Source organism: Malania oleifera, chromosome 1 (assembly GCF_029873635.1).
Source record: "Malania oleifera isolate guangnan ecotype guangnan chromosome 1, ASM2987363v1, whole genome shotgun sequence".
NCBI lineage: Eukaryota > Viridiplantae > Streptophyta > Magnoliopsida > Santalales > Ximeniaceae > Malania > Malania oleifera.
The window spans coordinates 90,145,196-90,159,080 of record NC_080417.1 but is presented as its reverse complement, the minus strand read 5'-3'; positions in this window follow the sequence as shown (position 1 = coordinate 90,159,080).

Sequence of the window (13,885 nt, the reverse complement as noted above, 5' to 3'; positions counted from 1 at the left end):
AGTATATGCTTTGAAATCCCAAGCAAGAGTTCAACAGTGTGTTCAATGCTCTCCAAAGTTGTGCTAAACATTCAAGACACTAAATCTTGTGCCAAAGGGGAGGCACTAGGGTTTAAGACCCAATTTATAAGTGTTCTCGGTCTCAGATTCAATCCTGGCCGTTAGATCATGAATATTAAAAATCTAATATGTCCATATTCTTGCTAACACTCAAGTTCAGCGCCCGAAATTCATCAACGAGAAGGACACCTTCGTCGACGAGTGTTCAACACTCATTTGTCGACGTGAACGTGAGTTCGTCAATGAGATACCTATCTAAAATTTTTGTGCTCTCAGTATTTTCTCATCGACGAGAACGAAGTGTTCATCGCTGAGTGGACTTCATAAGTTCGTCGACGAGGCCATAGTGTTTGTTGACGAGGCCTCTAAAAACTTGCCTCTAAAATTCTTTTTAACTTAGGACATTGTAAATAAATATTTCATGATATGCATGTTTCCTAAAGTCAGTTTAGGGTATAATTTTGAGTTTCTAGCTATATTATATAAATTATGTAACTACATTGAAATCTAAGTACCCATGCCTATGACTATATTGAACTTGACGCTTGCATCTCCATTCTTCTACTCTTTTAGTTCCATTAACTGTGCATGGTTGTATATTCTTTAATCCTCATGGCTTCCATGACTTCCTCAACTTCTATGCATGCTAAATAATGTTCATGTTCACACACTCAATGCACATATCAAATATCAAGTGATTTTTCATTATCAAAATAGGATTGGACTCATAGAGTCAATAGTTGGCAAACAAAATCTGGTGTCAATGAATTTTGCAACTCCAATAGGAACATTTTAGAGTCAAGCCACTTTATATGTGTGTTTTGTGCGTGTTATTTTTGTTGTTACACACGCTTGCCTGTGCTTTCCTGTATGTTATGTTATTTATGTTGTGAAGTGATATGCCATGTTATGAATGTCTTGTCATATAAATGCATCCTCTGCATATTCATAAGTTCCCTATTCACAAAGCTTCACTACACCGTACTACAACGGTACTCCAGAACCAGATCTTTTGTAGAAAAGGTTTTCTTTTATTTTACCTCTTTAAAAACCAAAATAAATTGGCAACTCCATTTATAAATAAAAAGGTAAGCAAAGGACCAATGGTTTGGTTCATTTTACTTCGATTTTCTTAAGTCACCACATGTTGACAAACAAAATGGGTCATCTAAATCTGATGTCAACAAATTTGGCAACTCCAATGGTGACATTTGAGAGTCAAGCCACTTTTTATGAGTGTTTGGTGTGTGTTATTTTTGTTGTACATGTGCTTGCATGCGTTTTCCTACTGTTATGTTATTTATGTCATGAAGTGATATGCCATGTTATAAATGTCTTGTCATATTCATGCATCCTTTGCATATTCATAAGTGCACTATTCACACACCTTCACTAGCTAGTCACATACCCGGACTCCTTTCCTAGTAGTTTGTAGGGGAAAGAAAAAGTAGTAAGGTCCTTCATGGGGCTTTTTCCTCCATATAGGTCTTTAGAAAATTCCTTCACTCTATTTTTTCTCTCTGAAGACAAATTTAGGAGCCTTTAAGGTTCATGAAATGTAAAACAAATTCATGCACTAAAAGTATTTATCTTATACCCTAAAATAGAGATTTTACACAATGTTTGGAGATAAACAACTTGTTAAGACATAAAAGTCCATAGACATGATCCTTAAGGGCATACTAGCAGGTCATATCATTGCATCTTGCCTTACTTATAGTACAATTAAATTGCATAGGAATGTATCATGCCAATGAGACCAATAAATGTAATAAAAGAGGCATACCTTTCAAAGAAACAATATATGATATAAAGGAATCTCATTCCATTAGATTGTCAAAGTACATTGCCAAATAGGATGGGTCTATGGATAATGAAGCTAGATACAATCAAAATCTTAGGATGTTGGAATTGTCTATCATAGGACGATCAAAGGAAGTTCACAGAAACCTACGGTTGTATCATGGATGTGTTTTGGGTGGAGGTTGATTAGAAGGTCATAGATTTCATGGTCCAACATTGGGATCGAATCTACCGATGGTTCACCTTTGGACTAGCCGACATGGCACCACTTATGGAAGAGTATAAAGAATTGCTACAAGTTCCAAAATTGGTTGATGATAAATTCTTCGACAATGACCCTAATAGTTATTCAGTATGAGCCTTGATCCAATCCATGGGAGGTAAAGCAAAGGAATTAGATGGGGGAACTCAAAGGAAGAGTGAGATGGAAGGATAACATTGGAGTGAGATGGAGAAACTCTTTGGGAAGATGATCAGACACCGTGAAAAAACTAAGGAACACAACAAAAAAACTGGCTTTTAGTGACAAACTTATTAGTGACAGATTCAATTTCGTACTAAATGGGAGACATTAGTGACAAATTTGAGAACTGTCACTAATACGAACTTTTAGTGACGAATATTAATCCGTCACTAATAAGTTCGTCACTAAAAATCGAAAAAATCACGGGAAATAGTTTTTCACGCATAAATTTCCCCGAAAAAATATTTGCGATGATTTGTACAGTATTAGTGACAACTAATATCCATCACTAAAAGATTATTATTAGTGATGAATAAATAACCGTCACTACTATTAATTTTAAAATAACTACATTTTTTTGTTTCAAGTAATAGTGACGAATTGGTATATTCATCACCATTGCCCCAGTATTAGTGACGCATTTGAGACCGTTACTAATAATTGTCGTATTAAAAAATAAATTAGAATTTTTTTTCATATTATTAGTGACGAATTTCTTTATTCATCACTATTTTCCTATTATTAGTAACAAATATGGGACCTGTCACTAATACTTCACGCATTGAAAAATAAATATGATTTTTTTTTGTTTCGAAGTATTAGTGACAAATTTGTTTATTTGCCACTATTTGCCTATTATTAGTGACAGATATGGGAACCGTCACTAATACTTCATGTATTAAAAAATAAATAAGATTTTTTTGTTTCAAAGTATTAGTGACGAATTTTTTGTTTCGTCACTATTGCACCAGTATTAGTGACGGATTTGGTAATCGTCACTAATACTTCCGGTATTTAAAAATGATCTCAATATTTTTGTTTTAGAGTATTAGTCACGAATTAATATATTCGTCACTATTGCCCTGGTATTAGTGACGGATTTTAAAACCATCACTAATGCTTCCTGTATTCTAAAATAATTTTAATTTTTTTATTTCAGAGTGTTAGTAACGAATTTCAAAATTCATCAATATTTCCCTTGTATTAGTGATGGATTTGAGGACCGTCACTAATACTTCACGTATTTTCAAAAAAAAAAAAAATACAGAGCATTAGTGACGATTTAATAAATTTGTCACTATTGCCCTACTAGTAGTGACGGTTATGGATTCGTCACTACTAGTCCTTTAGTAAAGTTTGTCCTAATCTTCCTTCTCTTCCCTCATTTTCCTTTCTTTTCTTGCCCTGCCTCTTTGCGCTCTCCCGATCCCCCTCCTTTCCCTCTTCCTTCTTTCCCCTCCTTTCCCTCCTCCCTTCTTTCCCCTCCTTTCCTTCCTCCTCCGGCTACCCTCGCAGCCGCCCCCTCCTTTCCCTCCTCCCTTCTTTCCCCTCCTTCCTTCTCCCTCTGGTTGCCCTCGCAGCCACAACTGCCACTACCCCGCCACTCGCCCTCGAGTCTCTCTCTCAGCCACCGCCACCGCTCCCTTCAAGCTGGTATTCCCCTGTCTCTCTCTCTCTCTCTCTCTCTCACACACACACACACATACGCACTTTTGAATGGACATATATCTCTCAATCTCTCTGGTCTCTCACTCTCAGTCTCGCCCTCTCTTTGTCACCACTGCTGAGTCAGGTCTATTCCCATCGCCTTCACCGCGGAGATCAACCACCGGAAGCCTTCTAGCCTTCAAGTAGGTATATATGTTTCTTTAAACTCAGATTTGAAGAATTTGGGTTTTTTTTTTTTTAGTTTTAATTTGATGTATATTTGTAGTTGAAAGGATATTTGTCATTTTTTAGTTGATTTATTTTGCTGCTGCTAGACTGAATCAATGGATCCCATTAAAATTTTAAAGCACTATAAGTTATATGAATTTTAAATTCAAACTTTAAAACTCAAGCATGAATTCATAGATTTATAAACTTCAAATTAACATCTTATATAAGCTTAAAATTGTCAACACATAAAATAAGAAAAAAAATCCATAATCCAAGTTTTAATTTTTTAAACACCAATAGTAACCAAGCCAAGTTCAAGATTGTTATTGATAAATAATTTATTTTATTTAAAATATTAACATATTATATAATATATATTTTTAGTTTTATAAATTTATAATATATCAATTTGTTTCAGTTAACTGTGATTATTGAATGAACCAAACTAAAATCGAACCATTAATTGGAAAAGTTGAAAACTACGAATTGAAACAAAATTGAAAAATGCTTACTCCAATTTCAGTTCAATTTTTTTATTTGGTTTGTTTCATTTTTTTGGGTTAAAATTTTCATTATTTTGTGTTCTTTCCACCTATTATGATCTACCCATTTTTCTTGATTTTTACTTTTACCTTGTTGACTACCATCTTTGCCATCACCACCACCACCACCACCAGATCATCATCTCATCTCAAGCGATTTTTATTGTATTCTATTCTATTATTCGTGCCCTAGAGAATAAAAAGAGGGAAAAAAGAGAATATATTCAATTTGTCATTGCTCAAACTCTCTGGCAGGGATCTTACTTAGATTTAGGTACAATAATTTGCATTTTTCACTTCTTGGATTCTTCAAAAACATTGCACCCGTTTGAGAATTATTATTGAAAACAATATTATGAAGTCTAAAAAACTAAAATAGGAGGGAGAGGCATTAAAGAAACGCAACTGGAAAACATGGCTGTATGTTAATAAAGCTCCCTAGTAGGGCTGTCAGTCAACTTGATGAGTTTTAATTAATTGTTATATGGGAATTTTCGCCCCTTTTGCTTACCTTAAATTTCCTTTGAACTTTTGGGAGAAACATGTTCATTGCTAAGGTTGTACCATGGCATTTTTCAGTGATGGCTGATTTTGGGATAATGGGAAATGTGGAGGGTATTTTAGTAATGTGGGGTGTTGGTAAGGGTATGTTTGTCCTAAGGTATCTAGAACTATCCCTCAGTCTTTTGTTTTGGAGTAGTGTATAGGGTGGTATTATGGGTTGTGAGCAAAAGGGACAACAGAAGAAAGAAAAAACAATAAAGATTGTAGGTAAAGTGGATGATGATAAATTAAAGGGTGTGGGGGTGATGGAGCTTGTGATTTCTTGCTCTTTCGGTTTTCTCTTTAAATAGACACAATATTCTATGATTGAATAGACGATTATAATAAAAATATTAAATAGTTCATATTAGAACAATATGTTATTACAATGAATCAAATGTCAATCTAACCTATAAATTCAAGAAAAAAAAGGACAAAAATTGTTTAACTATTTCCAAATTTTACCACGGGAATACCTCATCTAGTTGGAATGATAAAGAATAAACAAGTAACTATTAACTTTATTTCTAAATTTTTCACTGTATTCCATCTCATTTCTAAGAATTAACTAGTTTGCAAACCCAAAAATAACTTTAAAGGTCAGTCCTAGCCAAAAGACCAATGAGCCATCCATAAGTTTTGAAGGCAGAGATCTGCTAGCTCCACTCCACCTGTCTAGAATGTCATGTGAATATTTTCTCATAATTTTTTTGTTAAGCATGCCCCTCTGAAAATTTTTTTTTTTTGAACTTAAGTCGTAGGATTTCCTCTTTACTGGCTAATGCCTCTGCGAAGGGAGCCCTGGGGTAACATTTGAAGACTGCTCTCTAATGGGTGGCGCAGCAGAACATGCCGGGGGCAATTGCACATCCTCAAGAGTCACCCTTGGTTCTCTCATCTCATCCAAAATCCTTTCGTGCTCACTCAGTACAGCTCGACCCTAGGAAGAAGACTCTCCCTTTGGCGGGTCCTGAACCCTATACCGCTTTGAGGCTGCCCATCCGGTGTTGTTTCGTATGATTAGGTCAACCATGTCGTATGATTACGATAATCCACCTTCGAAGGACATTGCTGACCATTTGCTGCCTCAGGCCCTTAGGCCATGCCCATACAGGGAACCACCACCCTCCCCTCTTACCCCTAAAATGCATCTTCTTCTAGAGGAAATGGTACGGGACCGAGATGCCACTAGAGCAGTAGCCTCATCTTGTTGTTCGCGCAGTTCCGATTCTGATTCAAACTCTGATTAGGATAGACTAGATGCTTGGGATATTTTTATGCGCTTTCTATTTTGCTTATGTACTGTGCTCATGCACCTTTGTACTGTTATATTATTTCTTTTTATGTTATTTGTTTTTTATTGCATTATCTTTTACCATGCTTTGGAATGGTTGTATGTGTGCTTCGATGTGTCTATTTACATTGTATTGCCTCTAAAAGTAATGAAAATACATGGAGCTTTTGATTTCTACCTGTATTTTGGGAGATACTGGAAATGTGTTGCTTCTGCTGTTAGGACTTGATTTATCTTTTCTACAATTTCATAAATGCATAGACATTGACGTAAGAACAACGATCTTAAGTGTACAGTGAAAGGTCAAGAAGTAGATGTCATATGAAGTAAAATGTCAAATTAATTACTATCATTTCATGTATTCATTGAAGCTTAGGCCCGTCCAAGAACAGTTACTATACATTCATACCTAAGCGTACATGTGACACAAATCAATTGTTATATTTCAATTGATTATTAGTCATACTATGTTGACTAATAATCACTTGAACATGTTAATTATTTGTTTCACTTACGATTAGTAATGTTTGTATTTCAACCATTCTTGGATTGTCCAATGTGGACAGTGCAGGAAGTTGTATTTATATTGTTATCATCGTTCACACTTTGTCAATTTTCATTATACATTTCGAGCGCATCTCTATTTGTGTTCTCTGAGTGCATAGTGGGGTGTCGTGACAATTTGTTAGTGATGGAAAACTAGCAAAATTTTCACTTCCCCCATCTCGTGTACTTGGAGAGTCATGGGGAGATACTGCTGAAATTTATAATGACTACAACAAAGGAATTTAAGCGATTGATCGCAATGTAAATGCAACATTCCTGAATGGGATAGGATCTGTACCCTTTAGAGTATAGTGGTTGATTATAGGATTCACGATGCATGCATGATAAACATTGTGAGAATGTAATGAACACCATTTACTTGAACATGTTATAGGGTAATTAATGAACATGGATAAGAGTTGGATGAACACTCAGGTAGGTTTTTGCCAGAATACGTGAAAAGGGTACATGATTTCATAGAGCTCACTCGTCCTCGTGCAGACAAAGCTAGTAGAATAAGGTGTCCTTGCAAGAAATGCCAGAACATAAAATTCAAACACATTGCTTTGGTCCATTCACATTTATTAAACTTTGAAATGGAGAAAAGGTACACAACATGGGTGTACCACGGTGAAGATTACGCAGTTCAAAGCGATGATGATTACGATGAAGATGAAGGGGCAAATATAGTAGGTGGTGATACCTGTTCGGAAGGGGAAATTGAAATGTTAGGTGACTTGCAGGGGGGGTTGCAATTGACACGGGCGATGTTCCTGTGTCGCGTACTGGTGATGAACCTACTTTAGAAGGTACCGTACCTTGCGATGCTAGTACATTGAATCGACTCAGTAAACCATTTTCTAATCTCATGAGGGATGCATGGGTGCCCTATATCCAAACTGTAGAAAGTTCTCAAAGTTAGAGTTTCTAATAAAGTTGCTTCATGCAAGGACAATGCATGAGCTATCTCAGAGCGCATTCAACATGCATCTAAGCCTCATTAAGGCAGCACTGCCTAATAGTGAAATACTTCCCAAGTCTTTTTATGTGGCGAAGACATACATGCGTGAATTGGGTCTTGGTTACGATCTAATACATGCGTGTAGGTATGATTGTGCACTCTTTTATGGTGAACATGAAAATGCGAACGAGTGCCCAGAATGTGGTGACCATCAATTTCATAATTATTTAAATTAAATGCTCTCACCATCTCATAACGTTCATATCCAAATGCCTAAATGAATAACAATACTACACTGAACTCAATACTATCCACTATTCTCTGCTATTTATATTCTTAATTTAATGGATACATGTATTAATTGTCGTGAATTGTTGAATGCTACATGATTGGATGCTAGTCTAGAATGCCTCCTGCATGGCAGATGTAGTTGATGTGTATTGCATGTTGGTAGTGGATATAGGTTCTCATGTGCCTTGAACTTCTTATAAATGATCTATTTGAACCTATTAGGTGCAGGTTTTATGGGAAAACATCTAATTTACAGACGACATGCTGCCAAATTTTCGTTAAAATTTTTCCAAAAAAAAGAAAAGAAAATATAGGCTTAGTTCAATGTTAAAATATTTTAGAAAGGATGAGTGAAACTTAGGAATCATAATAAATTAGGCAATATAGACTTAGTTCATTTAGAACGGACATTCATTTATATATTTTTCATCAAGAAAGCTTAAAACATTCATTGCCGAGCCGAAATCATTGAAAATTTGAAAAAGGCATAAGTTAAATATATACATAACTCAAAGGGACCATTAATTACATAATTATTTAAATTAAATGCACTCATCATCTCAAAACATTCATGTCCAAATGCCTGCATGAATAACAATACTACACCGAACTCAATACTATCCACTGTCCTCTACTATTTATATTCTGAATTTAATGGATACATGTATTACTGTTGTGAATTGTTAAATGCTACATGATTGCATGTTAGTCTAGAATGCCTCCTACATAGTGGATGCAGTTGATGTGTATTGTATGCTGGTAATGGATATAGGTTCTCGTGTGCCTTGAACTTCTTATAAATGATCTATTTGAACCTATCAGGTGTAGATTTTATGGGAAAACGTCCAATTTACAAACAACATACTGCCGAATTTTCGTTAAAATTTTTCCAAAAAAAAAAGAAGGAAAATATAGGTTTAGTTCAATGTTAAAATATTTTTGAAAGGATAAGTGAAACTTAGGAATCATTATAAATAAGGCAATATAGACTTAGTTCATTTAGAATGGACATTCATTCATATGTTTTTGGTTCAATAAACTTAAAGCATTCATTGCCGAGCCGAAATCATTGAAAATAGTATAAACACTTGGGTAAGGATTTGAAAATTTGAAAAAGGCATAAGTTGAATATATACATAACTCAGAGGGACCATCAATTTCATAATTATTTAAATTAAATGCTCTTATCATCTCCAAATGTTCATGTCCAAATGCCTGGATGAATAACAATACTACACTGAACTCAATACTATCCACTGTTCTCTGCTATTTATATTCGGAATTTAATGGATACATGTATTACTATCGTGAATTATTAAATGCTACATGATTGCATGTTAGTCTAGAATACCTCCTGCATGGCGGATGCAGTTGATGTGTATTGCATGCTGGTAATGGATATAGGTTCTCGTGTGTCTTGAACTTCTTATAAATAATCTATTTGAACCTATCAAGTGTAGGTTTTATGGGAAAACGTCCAATTTACAGACGACATGCTGCCGAATTTTTGTTAAAATTTTTTCAAAAAAAAAATAATAATATAGGCTTAGTTCAATATTAAAATATTTTTGAAATGATGAGTGAAACTTAGGAATCATTATAAATGAGGCAATATAGACTTAGTTCATTTAGAATGGACATTATTCATATGTTTTTGGTCCGATAAGTTTAAAGCATTCATTGCCGAGCCGAAATCATTGAAAATAGTATAAACACTTGGGTAAAGATTTGAAAATTTAAAAAGGCATAAGTTGAATATATACATAACTCAGAGGGACCATCAATTTCATATTTATTTAAATTAAATGCTCTCATCATCTCATAACGGTCATGTCCAAATGCCTGGATGAATAACGATACTACACTAAATTCAATACTATCCACTGTTCTCTGCTATTTATATTCTGAATTTAATGGATACATGTATTACTGTCGTGAATTGTTGAATGCTACATGATTGCATGTTAGTCTAGAATGCCTCCTGCATGGCGGATGCAGTTGATGTGTATTGCATGCTGGTAATGGATATAGGTTCTCGTGTGCCTTGAACTTCTTATAAATGATCTATTTGAACATATTAGGGGCAGGTTTTATGGGAAAACATCCAATTTACAGACAACATACTGCCAAATTTTCGTTAAAATTTTTCCAAAAAAAAAAAAGAAAATGTAAGCTTAGTTCAATGTTAAAATATTTTTAAAAGGATAAGTGAAACTTAGGAATTATTATAAATGAGGCAATATAGACTTAGTTCATTTAGAATGGACATTCATTCATATGTTTTTGGTCTGGTAAGCTTAAAGCATTCATTGCCGAACCGAAATCATTGAAAATAGTATATACACTTGGCTAAGGATTTGAAAATTTGAAAAAGGCATAAGTTGAATATATACATAACTCAGAGGGACACCATTAATTTCATAATTATTTAAATTAAATGCTCTCATCATCTCATAACGTTCATGTCCAAAATTCTGGATGATAACAATACTACACTGAACTCAATACTATCCACTGTTCTCTACTATTTATATTCTTAATTTAATGGATACATGTATTACTATCATGAATTGTTGAATGTTACATAATTGCATGCTAGTTTAGAATGCCTCATGCATGACGGATGCAGTTGATGTGTATTGCATACTGGTAGTGGATATAGGTTCTCATGTGCTTTGAACTTCTTATAAATGATCTATTTGAACCTATCAGGTGTAGGTTTTATGGGAAAATGTCCAATTTACACATAGCATGCTACCGAATTTTTATTAAAAAAAAAAATCATGAACTCCGATAATTATAATAAAATGAATTTTAAATTTATAACAATTGGATTGACATCTTCATCAATCCTAATTAAAATATTGCACAAATAATGTCAAATTCTAAGTTGGATTCGTGTAACGAGTGGATAGGTAAATGTAAATATTGTCCACGTAGCCACATTCACCCTCCCTCCATCTATGCCTCAAATTTCTAGTTTTGAAAATCCGTAGGAATGCCAAGATGTGACACAAATTAAGGATTCGTCTAGACATATGGGTTGCAACGTCACTGTAGAAAAGAACCAAAAAAAGTGGAAAAAAATGGTCCATGCACGAGATCACCGATGAAAGCGCCTAGAGCATATTTTATTTTCCATGATTTTCTCAGCTACCAAACAAATGACCAATTTCATGTCCATTTGACTGGCATATTTTACTTAGTTTTAATATTTTCTCATTAAGACTTGAAAAGATACACACTTGCTCATGCGAGTTCATGACCTTTTTCTCCATGAATCTTCTCATTTCCCTCCTCTGCAAACCCCACAATCACTATTTAGAATTTTATTTCAAGTAGAGTAATAATGCTTGTCTACGAAACAGTAAAGCATGCTAATGGACACGTGTCCCTGACTAGATTTATTCACTGCATCCCCTTCCCCACACAATGCTAATACCTCATTGGGTCATTGTGCAAATCCCCCATAAACTAATCTCATACTACGTTCCAGAGCATGCATTTTAGATCTTAAATTTAGATTTAAATAGACTTTAATAAATTTCAATATAATTTTATGCTCCTCGTATTTGGAGACACTTTGGACTTGAATTTACATTGAATTAAATAAAACATAAGATCAAATTGTATTAAAATTTGTCCAAATCCATTCAAAATGTTCAAAATCTATGCTCTTGAACGCGATGTTACATTTTTCATTATTGATATTACTACCATACAAATTATGTAATATGCATGATTATGAAATCTTTACAAATTTGTTATATTATATAATTATTTTTCCCTCCTCGATTTGTATACTAATTTTTTTTAATGACTCTTAATTTGTAGGATTCGCGGTTGTCATAACATCAGCACGATGTCATACATGCATGCACTACAATCGTCAGATGCAACTTTTGACTATTTCTTTATAATTTTTATTTTTATTTGAACAAATGGAGTTTTTGTATTTTAATTTGAATTTGTACTAGCATTTGTAATTATAGATTTTTATATAAGAATTGATGATTAAAAAAATTAGTATTAAAGGTTTTTTTTATTTTTCTAATTATTTGTGAAGGATTCAAATTCGTCACTAATACCCTACTATTAGTGACGAATTTGATTCCTTCACCAATAGTAGGGTATTAGTGACAAATTTGAATCATTCACAAATACCTTACTTTTAGTGACGAATTTCTGATTCGTCTCTAATACCCTAGTAGCAGTGACGAATTTCTAATTCATCACTAATACCCCTATTATTAGTGACGAATTTGAGTTGAGTCATTCAAGACTATATAGTGACGATATTAGGGTTTTAGTGATGGTTATAATCCGTCACTAATACTCCATTATTTGTAACGAAGTTTTGAGTATTAGTGATGAATATATGAGTATTAGTGACGGTTTTAAAATAGTTGTTATATGTGTCGTTACTACTAACTTTTAGTGACAAACTCAAAACTTCTTCACTAATAATGGAGTATTAGTGACGGATTATATGAGTATTAGTGATGGTTTTGATCCGTCACAAATACCCTAATTTTTTGTAGTGAAAGATGGTCAAATGGTTAGCTAAGTGGATGCCTATCCTATCCATGCTTTTGGGGGTGTGGAGGTATGCCTTGGCTCCCACTCTTTGGAGGTAGGTGGTCCATTAACTATGCACCCGCTTTAGCTTTACGTCAACTTGGCCACCTCCAATTCATATCTCATATCATAGGACTTCACCAATTTCAATGTCAATACCAAGATAGTACAACTACTCAATTCATTAAACAAATCCAAAAAGGCTTGGCTGAGCCCTAGGATTTTGGAGAAGGAAGGAACCACCATTCAAATCTCACTGGGATACCCTACTTGGTAGTGTTGTAGAAGCAAGGGTTGTAAAGACCTGGGAAATGATAATAATAGTAAGAAAAAAAAATGAGAAATTGGTTTGGTACAAGGCCAAACCGTCGACGGTTTTGGTGGAGCTTAGAAAACCATCGATGGTTTTGAGTTATCGTGGCTGGGTAAAATGTAAAACAGTAGAAATAGTTTGGTTAAAAGGTCAAACTGTCAACAGTTTCAGAGAAACCATCGATGGTGTTCCCTATGCCAAGATGCCTATATAAAGGGTTTGAGTTCATTTTGGTTGAAAAAATCAAACCCTCCCCTCTTTCTTTCTTTCTTTCTTTCTCTCTCTCTCTCTCTCTTCGATTTTTGGCCCGATTTCAGCCCAAATTGAGGGATAAAAGTGATTTCGGGATCCCGATGATGATTCTTTGCCGTTTAATCGAAGCAGTTTCATAAATCAGGCATTCCAGGTACCACTACAAAACTAGGGTAAGAAAGTTATTTTTAAAGTTTAGTTAGTTGTTGGAAGTATGTGGGCCTAGGAATGTAAAATGGTTGTTATTCTGGGTTGAGTTGATTAAATTAGGTTTTATGGATACAGGGCTTTGTGTGTGGCGTAGGCACTATTTTAGGATCCCTACGGGCTTTTCTTCAGGAATCAAGTAAGGGGATAAATTATGTTAGGTATTTTAGGAAATTTATTGATTTGAAATACATTGTTTGATTATAGAAAATATTTATATGATTTTTCTTGACATTCACGTATATGGGAATGAAATTTACAAATTATTGCATGTTTTGGGAAATCTGATGTTTGAACTAAGTAAACTCTAGAAATAGAATTAATATCATTTTTCAGCAAAAATATGTTTTCCCCAAACAATTAGTATATTATA